The sequence below is a fragment of the Dermacentor silvarum genome, chromosome 1 (genome assembly GCF_013339745.2).
Source record: "Dermacentor silvarum isolate Dsil-2018 chromosome 1, BIME_Dsil_1.4, whole genome shotgun sequence".
NCBI classification, from domain to species: Eukaryota; Metazoa; Arthropoda; class Arachnida; order Ixodida; family Ixodidae; genus Dermacentor; species Dermacentor silvarum.
Window position 1 is genome coordinate 216,933,460 of NC_051154.1, and position 24,491 is coordinate 216,957,950.

Here is a 24,491-nt window from a genome sequence, read left to right on the forward strand (position 1 = left end):
GCGTTCTGCACGTCGGACGCAAAATTATTGGGAAATGGTGATGCGACTGCTGGTAAGCTTGATGGCGCGCGAATGTGGCGAATTATGCTGCTGACGGAAGTATACAGTGACACGGTGCTTGAGACAAGTAAACGAACAAGACTCGAACAAGGAGATACGAAGAAACAAGCAAGACTGGCGCATAAAGACGAACTCCCAGTCGCTTCATCTGCGGCGCTTCCTGGGGAGGCAGAGTCAGAGGAGGCCACGGAGGAGGAAGGGGTGGTGAGGACGTTCCTGGTTTACACGCAGCAATTACAAGAGCCGCGGCGACTGAACGTGCGCAGTTGCGCCGAAGCAGCGATGTGCACACTGCAGTCTTGGTTCGTCTGGCCGAATTAATTGCAACCGGTACACCATATATACCGCCGTTGTGTGTCTTGTGAATCGTACCATCGCTGTCGCAATGGTCGCAGATTCGGCGCAACTGCTCAAATGTTTCGCAAGTGCCCCTCAGCACAGCCACGCCCTCGAGTCGTCATATACCGTGGCCGGACAATACGCAGGCCGTATTTAGAAAGCTGTTCGTTTGTAACTGCTCTTTGCCATTTACTGGCCGCCTTGGCGAATAATATTTACGGCTTCGGGATTGGCTGGAAACTGCACTTATGGGAAATTCTAGCGTACGGTATTTCTTTTGTGAATACGAGCCCGGATGCGTAGATACGTATACTCGTCGAACACTTCCCAGTGGACGGGGTGAATTGCCGTGCGTCATCACTATTATTATACCCCAGAAAAGAGGGACCCTTCGGAACGACTGCCGCGTACGCGGCGTCGTTTCTTAACGTGATGCGGACACATGAAAAAAAAAAAAAAGAAACGCTGACATGCTGATTATTCTTAGAACGGGCGTCTGCCATTTCCTCGTTAGCCGCGCGCACATCCAGCGACGAGAAGAAGACCAAGAAGGAGCCCCGCGATACGGCGTCTCGAACCAAACCAGGTCACACCCGGGCAGAGAACAAAGCACGGCCCGAGATGGGCACGGCCAGCTCTGGCCCGAGGAAGGCAGGCGTTCGCCTCGCACCCCTCCCGCCGTAGCCCACCAAGAACAAAAGGAGGCAGGGGACCACGCCGAGGAAGCTCTTGTCTCTATAATGCTAGCGCGCGCCTATTAGGCACCTGCGCGCCGCCCGGTCAGCCCTATATATATATATATATATATATATGCGGGAGATGACGTCTTCCGCGCGCTATACACAGGACGCCATTTGCTCGCATAACGAGTTTTGATTCGTGCGCAGTGTAGCGTGCACCGCCGCCGACCGTTTCCCTGCGGGATTTCGGCCGCTTGATTAGCACCGATGACGGCTCCTCGCCCGTCCCCGCCAGCCCTTGTAGCTCGTGCAACATGTGTGTAACACTCGGGGCTTCCTCCCGTGAGAAACGAGCTTGGCCACAAAAACGAGCGTTGATTAACGCACGCACACTTCAATTTCTCGTTACTGCCGTTTGCATTCATCATGCTGCTGCTCCCACGACCGACTAACTTCTCGTAACCGCGCCCGCTCTTTCGCGAGCTGCTCGTTTTAAAATAAACGGGCAAGAAAAAAAGATAGAAGCGCAAAAGCTCGAGGAATCGGGGTGGGAAGGGAAGGACAAGTACCGCGCTGAGGGAGACGCTAGCGAAAGCTGTTCTACATATATACATATATCGTTGCGAATGAACAGAACCACAAAACGGCACAGGGAGAGAAGCAATAAGAGGGAGAGAGAGAGACTATTCGATTGCGGTCCGATCGTCGCTTTCTGCGAATCATCGCGTAGCGCAGGGAGCGAAACAATCTATACAATGTCCGCGCCTGGCGTTCAATTACGAAGAACCAAGGCCATAGCGCGCGGCGTGTTCCAATCAGAGTGGAGCATTCATCGCGTCTCCATAAGGCCCGGGTGATTGGTTCCCCAAACTGATTAATCTCCCCCGGCCATAACAGGGGGCGCCCGAGAGTCGAGGACGGAGACACGGCAGCGCGGCGCGAAGTACCGAAAAACGTGCCACTATAAGCGGACGCCGAGCAAACAAGCATTCAGGCACAAAGGCCGCGCGCTCACGCCCGGCGTGCAGGAGGAGGGGGGGGGGGGGGGGGGGGGCATATTACGCGAGCTCCAGCTAGAAGGCGGCGAGATGACGACTATCTCACGTACAACGCATTCGCCCAGTCGGGGAGGGCAGCGCGGCCGAATTAGCGAAACAATCATCAATCAAGGGCGCCGGCTACTAATCGACGACATAACGTTAATCGATTCCCCGAGTCCCAATTAAAGGACAAAACGCGAGACTACCACTATACGGCCCACCGCAAAAGAAAGAAAGGAAAAAAGAAGACCTAAAAAACTCCGCGAGGCTCCCCTTCGATATAAAACCGAGCCGCCGCCGCCGCTGCAACAGCAGCTTATTGCGAGCGGCGAATAGATCCTCATTCACACGCGCGCTCTAGTTCAAAAGGAAAGTGCGATGGAAATAGAGAGAGCACAAGCCGCACACGCTTATAAGGCAGTGTGCAGAAGGTATCGACCGGCGCAGGGAACGCATATACGCGTCTATTATAAAATGGGACATTAAATAACAACCTCGTTCTCCCCAAGATTAGGATGAATTAGCCGCCCGGCGGGGCCCCCGCCAGTCTATAGCGCGGGGTGATTGTCTCCGTGTCTGCACCAGCGCGGCATCAACAGCAAGTAAAATGTGACGAAGCCGAGGCGTATTATAGCAACGCCGTCCACACGTCTACGCGAAAATGGTCACATGCGTACGCCGCCGCGGGGTCGGGAGCAAATTACACGCCTCGGAGAACCGCAATTAAAGGGAAACCAATCACGAATGACTCATCGAGCGGCCAACCAAGGAGACACGTTGAGGGAGGGTCGGACCGACTAGCGAGACAGACAGAGAGAGGGAGAGAGGGGCCAGATGCATTGATGGAGGGGGAAAAGGGGGGCGGGGGGGGGGGGGGGGGGGGGGACAATTCAGCTCACGTCTGCACGCATACATTGCAATCGAGGAAGCCGCGGCTTCACTGGTTCAAAGTCGAGAAGCGAACCATCAGGGTGCACAATTTGCCAAGAACGAAAGCAAATCGGGAGCGCAGGCGATTTTGTTTGCGTAGCGGAGAGACAGAAGCGGCGCGGGGACGGCAAAGGCGACATGACAACTAATCACCATAATAATAATAAAAAAAAAAAAAAAGCGCGCGCTAGTGGCGTCGGCGACAAGTGGCTGGCGTGCCCTCGCGTTCCGGAGAGTCGCGCAGGCAGCGGCAGCTGGTATACAGCGACGACAGCACGTGTTGTCGTCTTCACGCGCGCCAGTCGCAAAAGCGCGCGGCCCCGCGGCGGTCAGAGCAGAGCAGCAAGACGCTCGCACGTTGAAAGGAGGGAGGGGGGGACACGCCGACAGCAGCCTCCCGCGGGCGGACTGGACGGGCAGGCCCGACTGGCCTCGTCTCTTGGTGTCTTTCTGGTATTTACTTATTTTTCGGTTATCGTCCGCTTTGTTTGCAGGCGTGTGTGGTACGCGCTGTACGAGAGGAGGAGGGTCGAAATGGTGGCAAGTGCGCGCGCGCGCGCCGTTGACGGATGGCCGGCTTCACGACGAGAACCATCGCGGCGGCAAAGTGACCAGTCAGAACATCCCGAGACGCGAATGACGACTGAAACTGGAGGCATATCGGAGGAAGCTGCAAGTGCCAATTGGCCAGACACTGCGTCAGACACAGCACGTCTTCCTTCAGCCCACTATGTAGACCAGCGCCGGGATTCACAAAAATCTCTTACGCTATAATTACTCGTAACAACCAATTACAACCAATATCCTGATGCTGGACATATTAGTGAAGGCGGGCGGCCAATGGCGAAGAGCACTTGCGAACGAAAAGCTTCGTGAATTCGGCGCCAGTTCACTGCAGCTCTGAAAGGGTTGTTAATGCGAAACATCTCTTCACCCGTACTACGGAACTGGAAGCTAAACTGACCCGGAGCAGACGCAGTACATGTAAGGGCGGGTACAGGGAAATACGTTAAGAGATATTCCGCTTCCCAAGCCCAAGATGCGGCACTCCAAGATGCCCCGGAACGCCGAAGCGCGACGTCACATTTTAATCTGCAACAACGTTGGTTGCTGTGACCGTTGGCCGTGGTTAAACAAAAACTAATTAGCGAGGTGATGATTAAGCAGTCGTTAAAGTTGACGTTTAGGGGGTGGTTTTAGTTGGCCCCAAATCACAAGCATAGCCGAACAGTGCGAGCATTCTCTGGAAATATCCAACATGAACAAAAATCCGTTGCACACGATGGTAGTCGGCGTACCGAAATGTAGAAATGTAGAAACTGGAAGGCGCCACCCGCCACGCTATAGTAAAAGGAAACCTGCGAGTTCACCGACAATGGCTTTTAACCGAACTCCATTCGTCCGTTGTTCGTGTGCTGCGCAACTCAATATCCCTTATAGCCACGAACTCGGGTCTTCGCAGGCACACAAGAACGGCCGATTCGTCCGAACGCCCGGCAGCTGAAGAAAACGTTCTTCTTTTGAAAACTGTACAAATAGTCGCACAACACCTGCACGCGCTGTGTGCGAAATCTGTAGGAAATCTCGTGAGCTCTGCAAATAGAAAGGAGAACCATCGCTCATGACTGCGCAAATATAACTAGAGTTCTAGGAAGGAGAATTACACAATTACAAGAACTTTCCTGGAATAATGCACTGCACATTCCGAACAGCTGTCACAGCGTTGCTACACAAAAGAGGACGCAATGAATTTTCGATACCTGCATTCGTAGCCAAGCCCACATAGAAATCTCAAGGGTTATATCATTGTCATCTAGTTAATGTTTCCCTGCTTGCTTAGTTGAACACCCATTACTGGCGTCTACTCTGATGCTTTGGAATGCAGCCGTTATCCTCGTATTTATCCCGGATATTTCCAAGTATTATCTAGAAGGAACAGCTTACATTTAGCGCCTAGAATACCAGATTGCAGTGCAATGTTCTTTTATCGAACATCACACCTATGGACCACCGATCAAATGATTGTGCCCCTGTGATTTCAGCACTTTTGCTTCATATGCGATGTGCCGTGTGCCCTCTATATGACCAAGTGCTCGCGCCGAGACTTGAATCAAAGGCAATCGGCACTAAGCCGCCAGGCCGCAACGCCGAGAGGTTCTGCACTGAACTGCGGCATGCACGGTAATGAGCTTTTAAGGGACACTGGGCGACGAGGGCAGTGCTGCAGTTTTTAAGGGTAACAGACTTGGACAAGCGGCTGTAGCCCGGACAGATCTGTTTATAGTGCTGCAAGTGCTACTGTGCTGTGCCACCTGTGACCGATTGTGATTCTGTATCTGTGCCCCTTTCTTTACTTTCCTGTCACTTTGCCTCCCCCTCCCCTCTCTCCCCAGCGTAGGGTAGCAAACCGGATCTTCCCATCTGGTTAACCTCCCTGCCTTTCCCCTTTCTTCTCTCTCTCTCTCTCTCTAAAGATAAAAATAACTACACCTGTATTATTACTCTTGTACAATATCCGAAAAAGGTCACTCTTACCTCCAGAAGGGGCTTGGTAAGCCAGACAAGACGCAAGAACGAAATAAGGGTGGCGACGATGTCTTGACGTCATCAGTGACACCATCGCCGTTGACGGCGTCTGCTTAGGCCTAGCTAACGTTTCATCGGTAAGCACGGACTACACTGTATGCTAAAAAGAGCCGAAGCCTGAGCTTGGCTAGTTTCAAGAGCTTCCACTGAGCCATAACGGCCCAAATACGAGAAAGTACTTTGAAATCCGTGACGTCACACTGACGTACTGGCGCTACGGTTTCGTTGCAAAATTGGAAAAACTGAACTTTGGCCTTCATTAGATCTTCTGATAACCAACCCATTGCCGCGAAATAACCAGAAATATAGTTTTAAAATTTGACAGTCTAAACTGATACTGATTTAGTGTTACACAGTATGCCCCCGTTCAAGCCAACGACCCCGAACGACGAGCCGGGGCGTTGCAATCTCTGCTCTACGCTGCGTCGTCGAGCTGTAAGTTTTTGGAGGAGTTGTTCCTGGCGCTCTAGCGAAGCCAATCTAGCGTATTGCTTCTGCAAACATCTGTAGACAGATTTCTTTAACAAAAGGCTGGTTTACTTGAACGGTACTGTACCAAACCATGCGACAGCCTTAGTAGAAGCCGAAGCCAAGATTAAATCGCTGTCTTTCACAAGAGTGTGTCCGCTGCAGCTGTTCGCAAGCGAGTGACAATTAAAGCAATTGAACACAAGCGTAAGCGCTCTTCGGAACGACTTTATGTGGCTGGATGTTGCCCCAGGTGGTCGTAAGATAATACCCTTACCATACGGCGTCTCTCATGGCCTCAGTGTGGCTTTAGGATACATCAAAACCCCATGTATACTCGTAAATAAACCTTCGTTATTAAAATCCACTGCTACGCAGCGGCACTAGATGTAACATGGCCGCTGCAACTTTAATCGCACTTCGCCGTGGCTGGCGCATTTTCACGCTCGAACTACCAACGGACACACGAGAGCAGACTGTCGCGCGCAAAAGAGGCCGCTACGCAGCTGCTCACAGCGAGGCTCGGCAGTCCGAACTCAGCGACGACGTTCGACAGGCATCGATCGATGGGTAGCGTCCTGGATGAACCCGTTCTCGTTACAAACGAATACAATATCGCGGACCAATCCATCACGGCAGCGCCCGCTGCAGTCCGGAGCCGAGAGTGATGCGAGAACCAGCGCGCTCGCATGCACGACAGATGGATCTACGTTTTCTTTTGGAAAGGCGTCGCCCGACCGGATACTGGCGAGCGACTGGTCCGTTGTAAAGATGGCGCGCGAGGCTGCATTGCACGACAGCCGTGCGTGTCAGTAGCACAAAGAAGAAAACCGTATTTCATGCGGTCAAAGCCTCCGCCGCGGCTTAGTGAGAGTACTTCATCAGCAGGCTTTCTTGCAAAGCAAAAGAGGAGTGATAACGTTCACCTGGGCGATTTGTTCCCAGTAACGCCAAGAGCAGTTGATTATGTATGGCGGTGAAACGCGACGTGGGAGAGAATAAGTATTGCAAAACGGTGATACGACGGCTGCGTCTGCCGTGGGCTTCCTTCTGTGTCTTGTGCCTTCGTTGTGGAGTTTGGCAAGTCGCAGACTCCGTTTACAACTAGCCCAACAGCAACCTTATCTACTATAAGTAGAATTTGTTAATAGCAGGGGCGTTTTGAGTGTGCTTGCTCGTGCAATTAAAAACAAGACGCAGTAAATCACACGGCAACAACAGGTCACGCATCGTTCCGGCCAATGCTATAACAACCTGCGCGACACCGCGCGGTCTCCTTGCGAAATGTATAGTATAGCAGAAGTTGGCTTCAAGCCTACAATCACCCCCACTGACAGCAATGTCGCTCTACTGAAGGCGTTATCAGCACATTCGTGGCCATAGGAAACACAGCCTTTGGCTCCGTTTTCACAGCCAACCTTGCGAACTTAGCCAATCGGTGGGCAGCAGCGTTCGCTGTCTGTAATCTTCTCTCGCGTCATTCACACTTCTAATACCCGCGCCGCAGCACGTTTTCCTTCACTCCCAACTATTACCCCTAAGGAAGTCTTCAACTATTAGCTCTTAAACAAACGAACAAATTGCGCCTTGAGAGAGTACTTGTACGATGCACAGGAAAGCATCTGAAACACCAATAGGCAGGCCTCTGTGACAAAACGAGATAGGATGAAGTAAAAAGAATGAATAAGACACACGCTATAACAAGCCGTATTATTATACCGATAGTCAACTTATGGCACAGCAGTGAGCCAGAGAACTGTGTCTTTTGTTACAACGCTGGGAAGCACTTGTACCAACGCTCGCCGTCGACAGCACTTCGGCAACTGACGTCGCATTTCGTGATGCGCTGTCCTCTCTTCCTTCTTTTCATCACTGTCATTATGATGGTGGACGAGATAACTGAAAGCAAAGCAGTTGTTTCTCATTTACACGCTCCCCACTGTTTACGGGACGCCTATTTGCGAACGGCATTACGCGCATTTAAATATGCCCTGTAAATAAGCCATGCAAATAATCTCAATAAGATTTTTTTTCTTTTTTTTCTTTTTTTAATACCAGGAGGACATTTACGGAAACATTATATTTCCCCTAGTTTAGAAATGAACTATTCGATACTCAAAGGTCGTTTTTTCCAGAATATTCGTATTCGATTCGAAAACCTTACTATTCGAACACCGCTAAAAGATAAACTTTCAGCTCAGGAACGCTATTCGCGAGTGAATGAACGAAGGCGCCATCTAGCGACAAACGAAAGAAGCGCAACAAGCACAAACAGTTAAAAAAGAAAAAAGAAAGAAAGAGAGAAAGAGAAAAAGAAAGCCCAGTGACAATATCCTCGTCCTTTCTCGACCTCGCACGACACGTGACCGGTAAACGATTCTGGCTGCCCAAACCAATTCCGACACAAGGATACAGCAGCTTCAGTTCGGCTACATGGGTGGTGCGTCGCTGCGAAATGGTGGGCTTTGTACACCAGCCCTACGAAAAAAAAAATAGTAATAAGCGGGCTTCCCAAAACGGGACCGGGCCCGTACAGCCCCCCGCTTGTCCCGGACAGCACGGCCACTTCTTTTATGATTTTTTTTCCATCCCTATTGTCCGCTCCCACAAATGCCAGTGAGATCCGAGAGTAAAGGAAGCCTTTTGCCCCGGCGTCCCATCTCCCACCGTGTTTCCTCCTCTGCGAAGCGGTATTTAGCGAGCGTCCGCGCTGCCCAACATCTCTCCCCCGTGCTCACCTCTTAGAAACGCGACTCGAAACTGAATAGTTAGGAGAGAAGGCAGATAAACGTCCCAAAGCCGAGAAGGGGGATTCCGAGAAGAAAGAGGGTGAACGGAGCCAAGAATAGAAAAGGCACAGCAACGGGTGGGTTGGGGGGATGAAAGGGGAGAGACAGAAAGGAGGGAGCGGAGCCGCATAAAGAGGCAGCGTAAGCTTAGTCGATGAAGCCCACTCTCTTACCCTCTCTGCCAAGCGCGCTAAAAAGCAATATTCGCCTTGTGCGCATCTTGAAACAGCCTAGGACCATAGGACCACGTGAAGCACCGAAAAGAAAAATGTAACTGAAACTGAGAAGTGGACAGCAATATCCGACCCCGAAAATGGTTTGAGTTAGCACTCATCGATTACTCGCTGAATTACTTGCTTGCGAGCGACTACTTTCATGTGGCTGCTGCGGTCCAAAATAGTTTTAGCTTGTCGGTATGACGCATTACCTTGCACGGAATTCTCGGTTACGTACCAGAGACGTGGACGGCAATAACGAAACTTGGTAGCGAAACTGGTAGCGAAACGTTTGTAGCGCTTTCTCCAACCATAATGAACGAGAAGGGGGAAAAGCAGAGGGATCTTCTTTTTTTTTTTTTTTTTTTTTTTGCTAATGACAAGCATATGAAAAAAAAACGCGTTTTTAACAGCGGAGCTGTTTAAGCCGGGCGTATTGTGTCTGCTGAAATTTAAAATGTGGGCTGATCCTTGCGGTAGTGCAGAAAGGGTCCAAGCGCAATGGCACATACCCCTGTGAACTAGCGAAGGTGTTAACAGCGGAGCTGTTTAAGCCGACCGTCAGTCTGTAACGCGCGAACAAAAAGCTCGCTGAGCCATGACGTCACCTGCGTTTCCTAGCAACAGCTGGTACAGTTGTGAATGGCTTCGCAAGACTCCAGCCGCTTCGCTAGGCCTCCGCCAAGCTCCGCCCACCTGCCTAGACACTGCGCGCAGCGCATAGCTGAGTTTCATCATGACGTTCCGTGGGGCGGTTGGGACGGTGGGGCTTGACGTCAGCGGTGATATAAACGGCTCGTGTGCAGCGGGAGTTTGCCATACGTAGCGACAGGGAGGCCGAGGATCCGCACTCCCGAGGAGGAGGCCGCTTATCGGGAAACGCGTCGCGCGGCCAGGCCAGAATGAGATCGACGAAGCCGAGCATTGCATAGCAGAACCTCAATAAAAAAAATTGTAATACGATTAAAAGCTTAATAGAACTTGTCAAAACTTGCGAAAGACTAGTGAAAAATTAGCAAAATCTTAGCAAAGGCCAGGCCTACCTAGATGCCCATCAGCTCCGCTGTTTCTTAAAAGCATTACGCGCCTAGTGCAAGCTTCTCCATTTTTTTTTTTTTTTTTTGTTATGCCGGTGTTCTCGTCGAAGGAAAATGAATAAGACTAAACTCTATGTTAATTATTACGTCGCTGCTGACGCTTTACACCAGCGACTAAGCATAATGTGATTGGTCACTACAGTAGTAGCTCCCTGTCCTCTATGGTTACAAGACGTCGCCACCTACGCGGCTCGGATGGCCGCGTCTCTAATAAACCGGTATTCCGTAAACAGTAATACGTTTATGGAGAGGCTACAATTCTCTAATGCCGTCTCGACGCTGGCAACGGTGTGCGCTGCTGGCAATGGCGCAACGGAAGCGCAACTCCACCGCTGAACGGGAAAGGAATGAAGGATAGCGCCCCACAAGGCAGGGGTTCCCCATCGAGCCTCTGCGCTGTGGTTCTAGCCTCAATTCCTAGCCTCAGTGACCCCGGGTGTCTCCGTGGATATAGCCATATGCGCATTCTTGTATCTTAACGATGTATTGGAAATACATCGTTACATGTATTGTATCTTGATGTATTGGAAATACGTATACTGATGCACCTTTTGCCAATGTATCCCGATACAGATAAGACAGCCAAACAGTATCTTAAGATAGTATCTAGGATACATCTATCTGCGATACTGTCCAACGCTGCTGACTACGTAGTTCGAATTTGTAGCTCACTCATCCGATTCTATTGCGTTCCAATCGACGCCGGCACCAGTTATACAGGGTGATCAAAGTGAAGTTGACAGATTTGTTTTTTTTTTTTAATTAGGCGCTGAGACGAACGTGAAGACCACCTCTACACTAGGGTTATGTGGCGAGGGCGACATAAAGTGAGATAATTATCGCTATTAACAGTAACATCAGCAATTAACAAAAATTGAATCATTAACTTTTGACTAGCTGCAGTAAGCAAGCACGTTTGTATTGAAAAGTTAGAGGCAGTCGTATTTCTACAGAGTTCCACTTGGCAGAATTCTTCTAGCGTATCCGTGCTTTGAGATATCGAACTGCGAAGTTTAACTGCCGTTCGCATGATTACGCATGCAAGACGGTGACGACTGGCGCAAACTTAACTTTGATCACCCTGTATGCAATGCACTTAGTACGTAAATTTAGCTGCACGTCACAGTCCAGACGACTGCATTCCCATTTAAAAATAGCGCCAGTTAATATAGACGTCGTCTGTGCAACGCCAAGGGAGCAAACATAAAAGAACGAAGAGAGGCGAACGCAATTCCTGTACGCAAATGGTCCCCGTAGCAAGCGTTGCTTCAGAATAAAGAATAAAGAGAGGCGGTTTCGGCTCGTATGCGAAGTAATTAGCGGATAAGGAAGGGGCGGAGGAGGAGAGGGGGGGGGGGGGGGGGAGCGGGAAGGTTCGTGTCACTAGGTTGCATTAATGGGAAAGTGGTCGTCGCTCGCGTATGTTCCTTTCCACTGCTATACTCTACGGCCAGGATCTCAGGAGCGAGGCCACTAAAACAAGCTTGGGGTCCTTTTAATGAACATACCGATACCAGCGCCAGCAGCGGCGCGCTGCCGCCATTCGCGGCGGTTTCCGCTTGGGACCTTTGGAGGAATCGCGCGCCGAATACAAAAGAGCTGGGGGCGCTACGGACGAATTACAATCATCTGGTGTTTTTTTAATGTGCACTCAAAGCGAGAACCACGAGCGTGCTTGCATCCTGCCCCCATTGGGATTCAGTCACCCTTACTGAGCACGAGGCCGAACCCGTGGCCTCGTGCTCAGCAGCAGAACACCATTGCCACTGGGCCACAGCGGCGGGATCCCGCTACGTGTGCATGTCTTCAGCCCTGACCGGGTTCAGTGCGGCAATTGTATAAATGCGCGCAAAAGTTTTTCATCACAAATTTAATCCGCAAACATATGTAAATTAATTAGTTAACTACTGTCACGTATTTAGCGACGTCCACTGCGGCTGGTAAATCATTCTCAAAAGAAATACGTCTCTACTGCCCCGTCTTAAAAACGTTTGGCTCCGCGCATCTGTAAGCCCATGGTGGTTAGACTACACCGCGACAACGTCCAGTATAAAAGGCGAGATTGTACGAGTTTATTTTGAAGCAGTGGCGGAGCTTTAGGCGCAAAACGGACTTGAGCTTGTAGACGTTCTTTTGCTTCGTACGTTCCGTCCTGTCACTACTGCGTCGATTTCGCGTAACTTCGCGTTGTCATGATTCATCAATGAATTTACATTTACTTCTTACGTTTAGTAACGTTATTTCTGGCGCAACAGGTGACTAACGCCCTCCTCTGACCCCCTTTCCCCCGCTGTACAAGCCCATTTCAAGGTTCACTTACATGAAGTCGAGGCGAGCGGATCGAGTCAGAAACCGTACCGACCGAGACAAACCCTGACCGCGTTTTCACGCCTTTTGCCAATCGGGTTGAGCGAGTCAACGCTCGCAGTTAGGCAGGCGTTGCAACCACCGTTACGCTCCCCCGGCACGACCAGCTAACGTCGCTAACGTTCCCGTGAATCCGCGACAACCGTATTTCGGCCGGACAATCCGACCTGTACCGACTTCGTAGGGTTCAAGTAAACGTAGCTGTTGTATTCTCTGCCATAACCATCAAGGTGCGATATGACTCCGCAGAAAAGGGCGTATTCCAGAAATGAGCGATGACTGACAGCTACAGTAGAGACGACACCTTTTCGTTTGCCATCCAAGAGCCCGCAGCTCTGCAAGTCAAGCCGTCTAGAAGAGGAGAGAGAGAAAGCGTGACAAAACAATCACCCACTCCAATCCCACCGCCGCGACCAGTAAAGTTGGAACCGGTGATAGTAGGGCCGATCAACACGCGACGAGAGGAGGGCTACGGCGCACCTGTTGCGACCACCGCGACGCCAGCGAGCAGCAGCCGCAAAGCAGCAGCAGCAGGCGGCGCGGCGGCGACATCGTGGCGCGCGGGAAGAAGGAAAGAAATTGGGGAAAAAAAAAAAAAGAAAGCGACGTAATCCTCCGCTGCGCGTCGCAGTAGTCGCGGCCGCGCGGCAGACGCCGCACCAATTCAAAGCAGAACAAGTGCGACGCGCACGCGGACGACATCGAGTGCGTGGCCGCGCTACGGCCACGTCCGCCGGCTTGCGCGCGTTCACATCGGGAACGTTTGACAGAACGGTGCAGGGCGCTGTGCGCACATACGTTCCCGTCGGCGAGGGATGAACATACACGGCGAAGGTGCGAGAAATAAACCACAAAACGATAGTTGGAAACACGTATACAGCGGTGCCGCAGTATGTGTAGTCTGACGCGACTTCGATCTCGGCATTTTCGAATAGTGTGGACACTCCCGACGGTCACAGAGGCGAAGAGAAAGCGAACGAGTGCGAGAATACGAGTGGCTCAATTAAGGCCGCGAGATTGAAGTGTATAAATAATAGAGCAATCGTACAATTGTAAAGTTGGTCGCGGTAGAAACATCGACAAACAATAATATAGGTATAACATCGGCGTTTTGCCCGCGTTAGCTCAAAATGCGTGCGGCGTTGGTGACTGTTGCTGGAGCCTCTGATATAAATAGGCACTTGGTGCCGCAGCTAAACGTCGCCTCCCTTCCCTCCCCCTCCCCCACGGCCTCTCGCGCGTCCGAAGAAGGCGCGTTTGCTCTACATATATGGTGATTGTAAAGGAGAAAAGAGACGCCTACTTCTGCAGCCCTTAAGCGAGCACGGCGCAGAACGCGCGTTTGTTCTCCGCCGTGCGTTCACTCCCCGTGAAAGACGCGCCCCTCGCGCCCTTTCACTCGCACATACAGCGTTCGGCGCGCGGCGACGATTTCATCTCCAAATGACGTCATACGGAACCTCACGGCGACGGCGACGGCGACGCCGACGGCAGAAATCTGCTTTTGAGTGTCCATATAATTGCTATCGCAATAATAGGTATAACACCCACGTTGTTACACTGGGGTCGCAAGAAGGTTACCACAAAAAGGCCGGATAGTTTTTGAGAACGTCCGTGGGAACCGACGCGGCGAAGAAGATGGTTTGAGGCATTGCCAGGCCTCATAGAGGCTGCTGGCACCATTTGCTTCTGCCAAGTCGGACTCGGAAACGAAAGGTACGTACCACCAATAATCACTTTAAAACAACAACAAAAACAACAATAATGACTTTTAAAAAAAAAGAGCTCTCGTTGCCTAGTAATTCGAACGTATAGCTCGCAAAGGAAAAGTCACTAGTTCGAGCCCTGCCGAGGACACAATTTTCTTTCTCTAAATTTTGCAGACAAACCCAACCGTGCGAGCGCTCGTAACTAATCTTATAACAGCTATCGCCATTAGAAACAATGGAGGAAATAACAAATGATCCGTACATTCTCTGCTACAGCGCCAGAATGCATCAAGCTTGTTTTGTGCGAGTAGCCCGTCCTCTGCAGACCTCAGTGACCAACTGTGGTGTCGATGTGCACCTCCGAACGAACCAGCTGCCTCAGCGTTCCCTATCCTTCATTTCCCTCTTTTTATCCCTTAACCCCCTCTCCCCCTGTGTAGGGTAACAAACCGGACGCGCGTCTGCTTGACCTCCCTGCCTTTCCTTTTTCTCTTTCTCGCTCCCTCATATCCCGTGACACGCTTTTGGACGTTAAAACCCAACATTAACTCTTTAAGTAAGGTGTCGGCAAAAGCTGTCGGCAAGAGCTCCAAGTAAACTGCGCAGGCGGATAAAAGCAGACTGTCCGAAGTAGTCACCTGAATGTGTTGATCACAATATAGTACAACCGCTTACCGAGAAAAACATGGCTTGAAAAGGCTGGCGCAGAAAACACTGACAATGAGGAACGAAACCAAAGTGACTAGTCAGACACTGCGCAGCGGAGCCGGCGCAAAATAACAAGGTACAGAGGTGAATCCAAAAAAGAGACAAGCAGTTGTCCCGTTTCATTCTCTTCCGTTCCGAGGTGTCTTTCGCGTTAGCTCCTCCCCATGTTTCAACAGCAAGCTTGCAGCCATTATAGTTTGTGCCCTATATAGGCCAGCTCGATGAAAGACAACAGTTACTGAGCACTGTACAGAGGCATTCATGTGAAGGTCAATCTTGAGCTTTGAAAATGTAAATATTCGTACGGATTTATGACTGGGGTTGCTAGGTCATATGAAGCGTTGCATTGTGGTAGATCTGCTTAGCGCGTTCATTAACTGGAGGCTGCTGAGTATGTATTCTTTTTTTCTCTCTCTCTCTTTCATTTTTAAGAACCGGTCTCTACGACCATGCAACGCCTCCAGTGCAGGCGCAACGCACACCAGTAAAGGTTGCTTCATTAAGGCAACAGTCTAGAAGTTACTCCTACGGCAAGATAAGAACCTCGCATAGGCTATCAAATGACGGAATGCTGGTTAACCATATCGCATTCAATACACGTACGTTAAAAAAAAATTAAATTATATGGTTTTACGTGCCAAAACCAGTTCTGATTATGAGGCACGCCGTAGTGGGGGACTCCGGAAATTTGGACCACCTGGGGTTCTTTAACGTGCACCTAAATCTAAGTACACGGGTGTTTTCGCATTTCGCCCCCAATATACGTACGTAGAAAACACAAAGCCACTTGACCCAACCGCAATTCAGTCCCAATCTGAGCGCCTAATTGAAGTGCCGTTTCCTTTGTCAGCCCAGCGCTTAAACATGACTTTAAGGTATGGCTAAATGTTTGGCTCCAAAGGCGGAAAAAAAGAAAAGAAAAAAGCAAAATGAAAACAAAATTTAAAAAACAAACAACATTATGAAATTTTACGTTCTAAAGCCATAATCTCGTAATGAAAAATGAAGTAGTAGAGGGTTCCATGCTGAGTAATTTTGACCAGTCGTAGTTTACCTTTTTGTCGCTATAGTTCTAGGTGAAACTTTATTTGCCTACCCCTGTAAACACACGACCTATGCAAAAGACGAAAAAGGGCGCTACAACAGACGTCACTGCTTTGCGAAAGGCGAGGCGGCCCTAACACGAGAGTGCCTGAATGTCGCATAAAACCTTGGATTTCCTATGCAGCGGTAGGGCAACACAACCTGCAATGCCAGTGGACATGTTCCCTCCCACTGATCGCTAGTTTGGGCAATGTCGTCCCTGCATACGACAGTATGTAGGCACAACAACTATAGCATAGATGTGGTGCCATTATTATACCTCAGCTCCAAAATGGTTAGGACTAACAAAAGCCGCCAGTGGAAACGAGCACCTTTCTTGTGTGAACAGCGAATCGATACTAATGTGCATGAAGGCCAGTAGGTGAAGGGTTCGTCACTGAGTGAGCGAAAGCAGCCAGGACGCGCTTCTTCTGGCACAAACGTCATCGGAAATGCGCCTGATGCACGACCTTCACAGTCCCTCTATGTAAGTGTGCCAAAACAGTAGCGGTAAGCACCATACATCCCTTTTGTTCCTATGAGTTCCCAGGGGGGCATGAAGGCGGCGCCACAGTCGCATTTTGTTTTTTTTTTTTTACCTTCTTCAGGAGACGTTTCTATGGACAGACGCTATTTCGTTCTCTCTCTCTCTCTCTCTCTCTCTCTGTTTTTTTTTTTTTTTTTTTTTTTTTTTTTGAACAGAATGGCCCGTTCCTGGCTGAATTCGACCTTTGAAACGGACGTACTCGATCTGCGCAGGTTGCATGGCGGGAAACGTGAGGGCCAAATGGGTTGCATGAATAGATTAGCAGTTAGGTGTGTACTGAGAAGATTTGTTGTGCCCACAGGGTTCGACGGGATTTGCCCGGCGCGGCTCCTTACGCAGGACAGTTCATCCCTACAGAAAGCCGAGTGTTGGGCCTATAGGGACGCCTGTGCGAAGTTGGGCAACCGGTGGGTAACCAGCAGCAGCGTGGTTTTGAATTCAGGTCCTCCTGCAGCCGAGACAGGCACTCAAGCACGAGGCCATGGCTACTCTTGGCGCTACAAAATTTTCACGGAAATTCATCATCGTTGGCGCACTAACTATTTTCGCAGCTCGTGCACGTGCCGATGGCCGCAATCATGCGCAGCTACGGGGCTGCTGATGTTGAAATGATACAGCCGGAGCAATGGTAGTGTTAGGTCTCAAGCTTTGTTTCAGGCACCACTAAATGACCTCTACAGATGACAGACGTAAAAAGAAACGTCACCAGATCTTACAAAAAAAAAGTAAAAAGACAACAACATCGGCCATGATATTATAATTTGTAAGAAACCAGGTAAGTCACCGGTAAACTTGCTACAGGGCCTAATACGAAGCAGTTCTGCAGCAAAATGACGTACGACGTAAACGGCTCGTGACGGGAACCTGCGAAGGAAGTTTGCGAGCGCATACTGCTGCATATGGTCTCAGTGTTCAAGTTATCCAAATGACAAGTACGTCTTCCTTCTCTTAGGACTCTACACGGATGAGTAAATGACATATATAGCCATCACGTGACTAGGTGACACCTGTCCACTGAGACAGATCGACAGAAATACATATTTTATCCGTGTGCACTTAAAAAGCTTTTACACCTATACCCACAAATATGCGCCCAAGCCACTTTCGTTATTCGATTTGCCTACTTTACTGCAATGGAACGACCCAGCTTTAACGCAACCTCTTCATTTCTCCCTATAACCGGATAAGAATCAGCGGCCGAATTCACAAAGCTTTTGGTTCGTAAGTGCTGTTCGACACTTCCTTCGCTCATGATATGTAAGACACGTCGATTGGCTGACATCTGATTTTACGAAATATACAGAATTAACAAAGCACTTCGTACGCTACAACTGTCAATAAGAACAAGCGCCGGTCAATCATCATGGCGAACATGTCCTTATAGCGAAGACGCTCAGCCAATGACCAAATGTTCTTACATGAAAGAAAATGAAAGCTTTGTGAATTCGGCGCCCCAGGACAGTATTCAACAACACCTTCTGATAGAACTCTTCGTAAGAGCAGCGGCTAGACAATCGTGTTGTCGCACTAGCAAAGGCGGCCGGTCAACGGTAAACAGCACTTAAGAATGAAAAGCTTTGCGAATTCGGCCGAAGTAATAAACCTTTTCTCGTGCAAGAATAAGCAGTTCGACGTTTTGTCGCTTGTTGTCGTTGGTCAGGGCGGCGTCGGGGCCCAAACAAATGCGTCTGTTGGCAGAAAAGCGGGAGTGCCTGCGGCGCACAGACCGCGGCGGTAACCGCGCGCCACGGAGGGCGGGTAGGCAAAGGGAGACGGGGGAGGTTGGCAACGCTGGCGCGGCTGGGCAAGGCAAAGAACGATTAAACCGGAAATGGACGTTAATTAGGGGGAGGGGGGGCACGCTGGATTCATGGCGCGCGGGCTCGCCGGGTGCGTCCGATTCCAGCGACGGAGGGGTCGCCCGAGAAGGCCCCCGCTGCCGGCTGGGTCGTTTCTCTGGCTCCCTTTGTGCAGGCTCTCGGCGGCTGGCCCCCATTTCGCGCCCCCCCCCCCCCCTCTTCTTTCTTTTCCATGACCCTTCTTTTGTTTTGCTGCCTCCCTCGCCGTAGCCACTCCCGCCGGCGCGCGCGCGGCCGACTGGGCCGCCCGCCTGCCGCCGCGAGGGCGAGAGAAAGAGACCTCGAATCGACGAAACCAGTTTTTCAAAGAGCAGCACCAACGCAAACAAAACGGCGCACGGACGTGTACGCGCGTACAAATTCGAAGAAAAAAAAAACTGAAAAAACAAGAAAAAAAAAGAAAGCTGACGCCGACCTGCCGGCAAAGGAAGCAAAGAGAAAAAGAACTTATCGAAACAAGGAAAACGAACGCGTGGAACGACAGGACACAAGAAGCGTGTAAGGAACGCGCACAAGTGTACACACAACGCGTGCGCGCCATGCGCGGCGGCGGCGGCGCCTCCCAGATCGCCGCAAGAGCGCGAAGTTGGCTCGCGTGGAACAGGATATGCTGCAATGGCTCGACCGGCGATTTGCATAGTGTCGCACAAGTACTATTTCTCTAAGCCGGGTCAGTTCGCTAAGTGACCTCTTCCAGCCAAGTAGAGTGCGATATACATTGCGGAGATGTCACATGTGGTAAAGCAGGCTTACGCGCGCGAGCGACGAGACGTCGACAAACAAGAACCGCGTACGATGAAACGAATGTTTCCCGAGGCTCGAAACATCTGTCAAGATGAGACAAAAATCGGACGACGCTACGCACCTTACCCTCGCACATGTTCGGCAGATTTCGAGGGGGAAATGCGACTGCCTCTAGACCACGCAACTCAACGGCGGACGTTCCAACTGGTCTTACGAAATTCGCGGGGGAGCGGCGGCAGCCGAGGCAAGCGGGCGCCGGGTTCGGGACGCGGCGACCGCGATACCTAGGCGATAGGCAGCGGCGGCAGCCTACCTGCGGCCGAGCGCCCTTCGCGATCGAGAGAATGCGCTGCTCCGCCGCGAAAAGTAAAGGCGAGTGGCGGCTACAATCAATAAGCACAACAAACACGCCTCGGCTAACGATCAAGTCAATAGCTGTAGCCGGCCGACGCAGACAAGCACAATCAATACGCGAACACGAAAAGAAAGGCGCAGCAGCAGCCCGCACCGAAGTGCGTTTTCGAGAGCGGCGGCGTCCGTTCGTAGGTGCACGACGCGACGACGGCGCTCGTTGTGCATCTTCAGACGGGACCCGCAAGGAAGCCGTACAGGCTTTATCAGACTCTGCGCGCCGAAGGAATGGGTTCTACTCACTGTTGTGGGTTCCGCGTCGGCGTCCAATGATCGTAATCCTAAGCGGCTACCACGGACGACAATGGAATGAGCTCTCGATGCTGGGCGACAACGCCGCGACGTAGCATGAGCGAAGCGACCACACGCACTGTGAGCCCGGTCGTTGCATCGCGGTCCAACGCGTCGCCTCGCGGCCCCACCGGAAGTCCTTCGGCCGAACAGGAGAGGAGGAAAGAGGCATGACGTCGAGGAAGCGCGCGCACGACGCTACGCGGCGTTTGCGAGAGGCTCGCTGATCGCGAAAATGCTTCTCTCTCGCACGAAGCCGCAGCGCAGCGCGCGCCACTCGCAGCGGTTTTACCGCTTGCAAATTTCCAGCGCCGCTTCCGTTGTTTCACTGGGAAGAAATGGTGATTTCGTGTTTATGGCATGTCAAATTACTTGACCGTTATAATTTGTCGTACGTCTTCGCGATTTGTAAGCAGCAGGCTGTGCTAGACTGCCCTTGCAAGTTCTGTGAGGCAAATGTACGGCGGTTTTTTATCATTTCAATCGTAAAAACACTTCATACACATAGACAAGGGTTCTTAGGCTAAGCGCCCGAATGTTAGCTATAAATATGGCATGCGAGATGCTGCAGTGGTTTGCTTGAAATGATAGAACGTAAAACAGCGCAATATGGACGGAAGAAAGAGCACACAGGACTCATTTTAGTGCAAAAGACTGATCGAGAAATTAAGTTTAGCGTCTAATAGCAAAAGTGCGATAGCGAAAGACTCCGTAGTGGTTGTCTCCAGATAAATTTGGTCGTTTTTGTATTTCGCCTCCATCAAAGTGCGTCCGCCGCGCCCGGAATTGAACACATGACCTCGCGTTCAGCATCAGAACGCCTTAGCCACTGAGCCACCACGACCGGTTGACACAAAAGATTAATAAGCATAGCATGCACCAGTATTGCGGCAAGGAAAAAAATAACCAAACACACGCGGGACTCACCATTCACGCCCGGCACGCATGATATACTTAGGTAGTTAATTTTCTTTCGCGATATCCTGATAGAATGATTGTTGGCTCAGTTATTGGCTTCTTGACGCAAAATGTCTCATATATTATTATGACTTTTTTTCTGCCTTATATTTCTCCACTACACATTGGCTGTAAAACTTCGGCATGCAATGGCACCGAGATACTGCGAACCCGCTAACGCCGGCACCCACGTTTCATTGGGATCTCGCTAGCTTCCGTGGCGACTGTCATGGAAAGCATGAAAGAAGAGTAGATGCGCACTAATCGGCCACGACGTTATTGCACTTCGACTTTATACAGGACGTCATGGCGACGCCAACGGTGACGACGGCGGAGGAAGTTCGCCGGGAGTACGTATCTATATAATTGATATCGCAATAAATATCTTTTTTGTAACAACTATATATAAACTCTTCAATGGCTGAGCAAGCACTCTTTGACATTGCCTAATACCCGTGCCACACGGGCAAAGTAAAGTGCACTTTGAGCGAGTGCACTTCAGGGCGCTGAGTGTCCCTTTGGCGGTGCGCTGCTACACGAGGAAGAAAAGTGTTCTTTCAAATTGATGGCCATGGCGACCGGGAGTCAGACGGGAAAGCATATATTTAATAATATAAAAATGTGTGCACGAAAACAGTTTATTATTGTTAGAAACGACATTTAGAATCCACCTTTACAAGCGCCGGCAACGACGGCAACTTGACTAGTAACAGTCAAAACGACTCGATCCGCCAAACAACTGCGCAGCCATTACCCGGCGTAGTCGTGAACAGCCCGAGAGCGAGAGTAGTTTGTTGCTGTTCTTTTTTTTTTTTTTTTTGCGGTGTGGCACATTTTATTATCTTGTAACGTTAGAAATTTAAAACAATGTTATTAACAATTATTCCTGACTCTTCTTTCAATATCACTTTATGTATCTTCTAAGCATTGCTAACGAGGCTACACACTTCGCCGCCGCGAAGTGAGTTCGCCGAACACACTCGCCGGCGAGTGCGCTCTGCAGTGACTTTCACTAAGCGTTCCCGTGTGGCAGCCTGCGAATGACACTAGCCGTGAAGTGCACTCGCTCAAAGTGCACTTTACTTTGCCCGTGTGGCACAAGTTAAGATAGGAAGCTCCAAAAGATTGTGAGGAATTGCAAAATTCAGACCAATTTTCTAAATGTTAATTCTAAATTGTTTTTCGCTGCATGTGTAGATCCTATATACAAAATGGTCAGTTGTATCATCTTCACCAAAGAGGGTACACTGGGGAGAGAAAGCCAGATCTGCCCTGTGTTGATAAAATTTTAAGGAACGTATTGGACACCGTAATCCAGTAGAAGTTACATTAGTTTTACGAGTTTGAAAGCATTAGGGGCACGTTAAAGACCCCTGGTGGTGAAAATTAATCCGGAGTCCCCCATTATGGCGTGCCTCATAATGAAATCGTGGTTTTGGCACGTAAAACCCAGGAATTCAATGAGCTTGACAGAAATTTCTGCACCAAGAGAATAGTAGGTGTCAATACACTGCTACATTAGTTGTATCTGGGCTTAAAAATTCGAGCATGATAGTATATGACCTGAATGCAGCTGTAGTAATGTATGTTGACACTGGAAACTCCGAGAGAAGCGGGCCACTAACGCCCGCTCTCACCAGACTATCTGCCATTTCATTCATAAATAATAGCTTATGTCCAGACCCCTGTAGATGTAGATCCTTGTGATATATAGGCACGTGCCCACTCTGGGGATTGGCCAAAAATCGGGTAGGTCAAGGTAAAGCGCAAAATAAGAGGTCACCTATAGACAAGACTTACAGCCCCACCTCTACTATTTCGCCTCGTTTGTTTGGCATTCATGACATGTTTGGATATTACCTTTTGTCATCTTTCATATGGGGCCTGGTAAATGCTTTAGACAGCTCAACTTCCAAATATTCCTTCCAACTCTGTCGCGTCTACCCGGCCCTGGCGAGGCTTTCATCGCTAGGTTCTGATACTTTTCGTACACATTTGACTATTGAACAAAAGCCATTCGCTGGGCAGCTGCTTGTCCCCGGTACCATCCCACGATTTCAGTCGGTTAATGCATTACGGGTTCTTCGTCGATGTATGTAATATTGGCAAAGAAACCACGTCCGGAAGCTTCTCTCCTGGTCGATGGGCAACGTGCCACGTGACTATCTAAATTTGCGCAATCCATTTCGTAAGCCGGACTTTAAATTGAGCAAAGCTTTAGTAGTAACTCAGTACTTGATCGCCAGTGTGAACTTTGATCAGACACCATTGCATGTAGGTGCGGAAGCGCAAAGTCATCACAGCTGCTTGCTAAAGTCTCTTTATATGCGGTTGGGAAGTTTTCCTGTGCTTTGGAGAATTATATATAGATAACACCCAATTACTTTGCTCAGACGGCTTTCAGGTTCTACGGAGTATGATACCGCATGCCTAGCCTGGGTATACCGTATATATATAGTAGGAAGCATCCGCGCAAGTACTCCAAGCGGTAAAGTGAAATTCAATTGATCAATCATAGGATCAGACAATATAACTCGTACCAGGTGACTATACACATTACTGCACTCAGTTGACCTAACAAAAAAGAAAAAAAGAAAGCGGGCACTTATATTTTTATTAATTACTGAAAAGCACTTTTTCGGGCCGTATCCCGGAATATGGCTCAGCTGTTTAGAGCTACACCATATTGTCGCACCTCCACCAGTGTCTCCACCAGTGTCGCACCTCTCACCAGTGTCGCACCAGTGTCGCACCACCAGCACCTCCACCAGTGTCGCAACGTCAGAAACAGAGGTCGCACAGCCCTGATCAAGAGGAATAGCAGGAGGTCGCCTTTTTAATACAGCGCGCTGCCGCGACTTCTTCTTCTTCCCCGCGCCTTGATAGAAACGCGCGTGCCTGCTCGCATATTCCTCCTCTTCATCAGAGTACAGGCGCGGCAATATTCTTGAACCTTCTGGAGAAGCGCCGCTACTACCCTGCGCGCCACGAAGACGCTTTTAGGCCACTTCCGAGACACTGGCTTGAAGCTCTAGATGCTCGTTACTGTGTATACTTGTGCTTATTAGGTGTGTGTGTGTGCGTATGTGTGCGTGTATGTGTGCGTACGTGCGTGCGTGTGTGTGTGAGTGGGTGCGTGCATGCGTGCGCGTGTTTGTGTGTGTGTGTGTGTGTGTGTGTGTGTGTGTGTGTGTGTGTGTGTGTGTGTGTGTGTGTGTGTGTGTGTGTGTGTGTGTGTGTGTGTGTGTGTGTGTGTGTGTGTGTGTGTGTGTGTGTGCGTGTGTGTGTGTGTGTTTGTGTGCGTGCGTGCGTGCGTGCGTGCGTGCGTGCGTGCGTGCGTGGTGTGTGTGCGTATGTGGGTGGGTGGGTGGGTGTGTGTGTGCGCGCGCGTATGTCATTTCATGCAACACCCATCTCATCTGGAGTAGCCTGCCAGGCGCATGGCCGGGCAAACATCTCCATCACTCGTAAAAGAACGTCTCTCTCTCTCTCCTCATTTTCTTACCTGCTATTAATGCCTGCCCACAAGGAAGCTGGATCAAAAATTGCGTTCTTTACATTGATAGTTCCAGTCAGGTGCCCAGAGCTATTCATCAATATTGGGCTTTATT

General features: G+C 50.1%; 1 protein-coding gene across 1 annotated transcript in view; it reads right to left on the bottom strand.

Moving 5' to 3' along the window:
- LOC119436766 (LIM domain only protein 3) overlaps window positions 1-20,041 on the bottom strand; it is a 177,633-nt gene extending 157,592 nt beyond the window's left edge. The window contains exon 1 of the mRNA XM_037703758.2: window positions 19,876-20,041. The gene's annotated coding sequence lies outside the window, so the exon portion shown is untranslated. The remainder of the gene's footprint in view (window positions 1-19,875) is intronic.
- Between the last annotated feature and the right edge of the window lie 4,450 nt (window positions 20,042-24,491).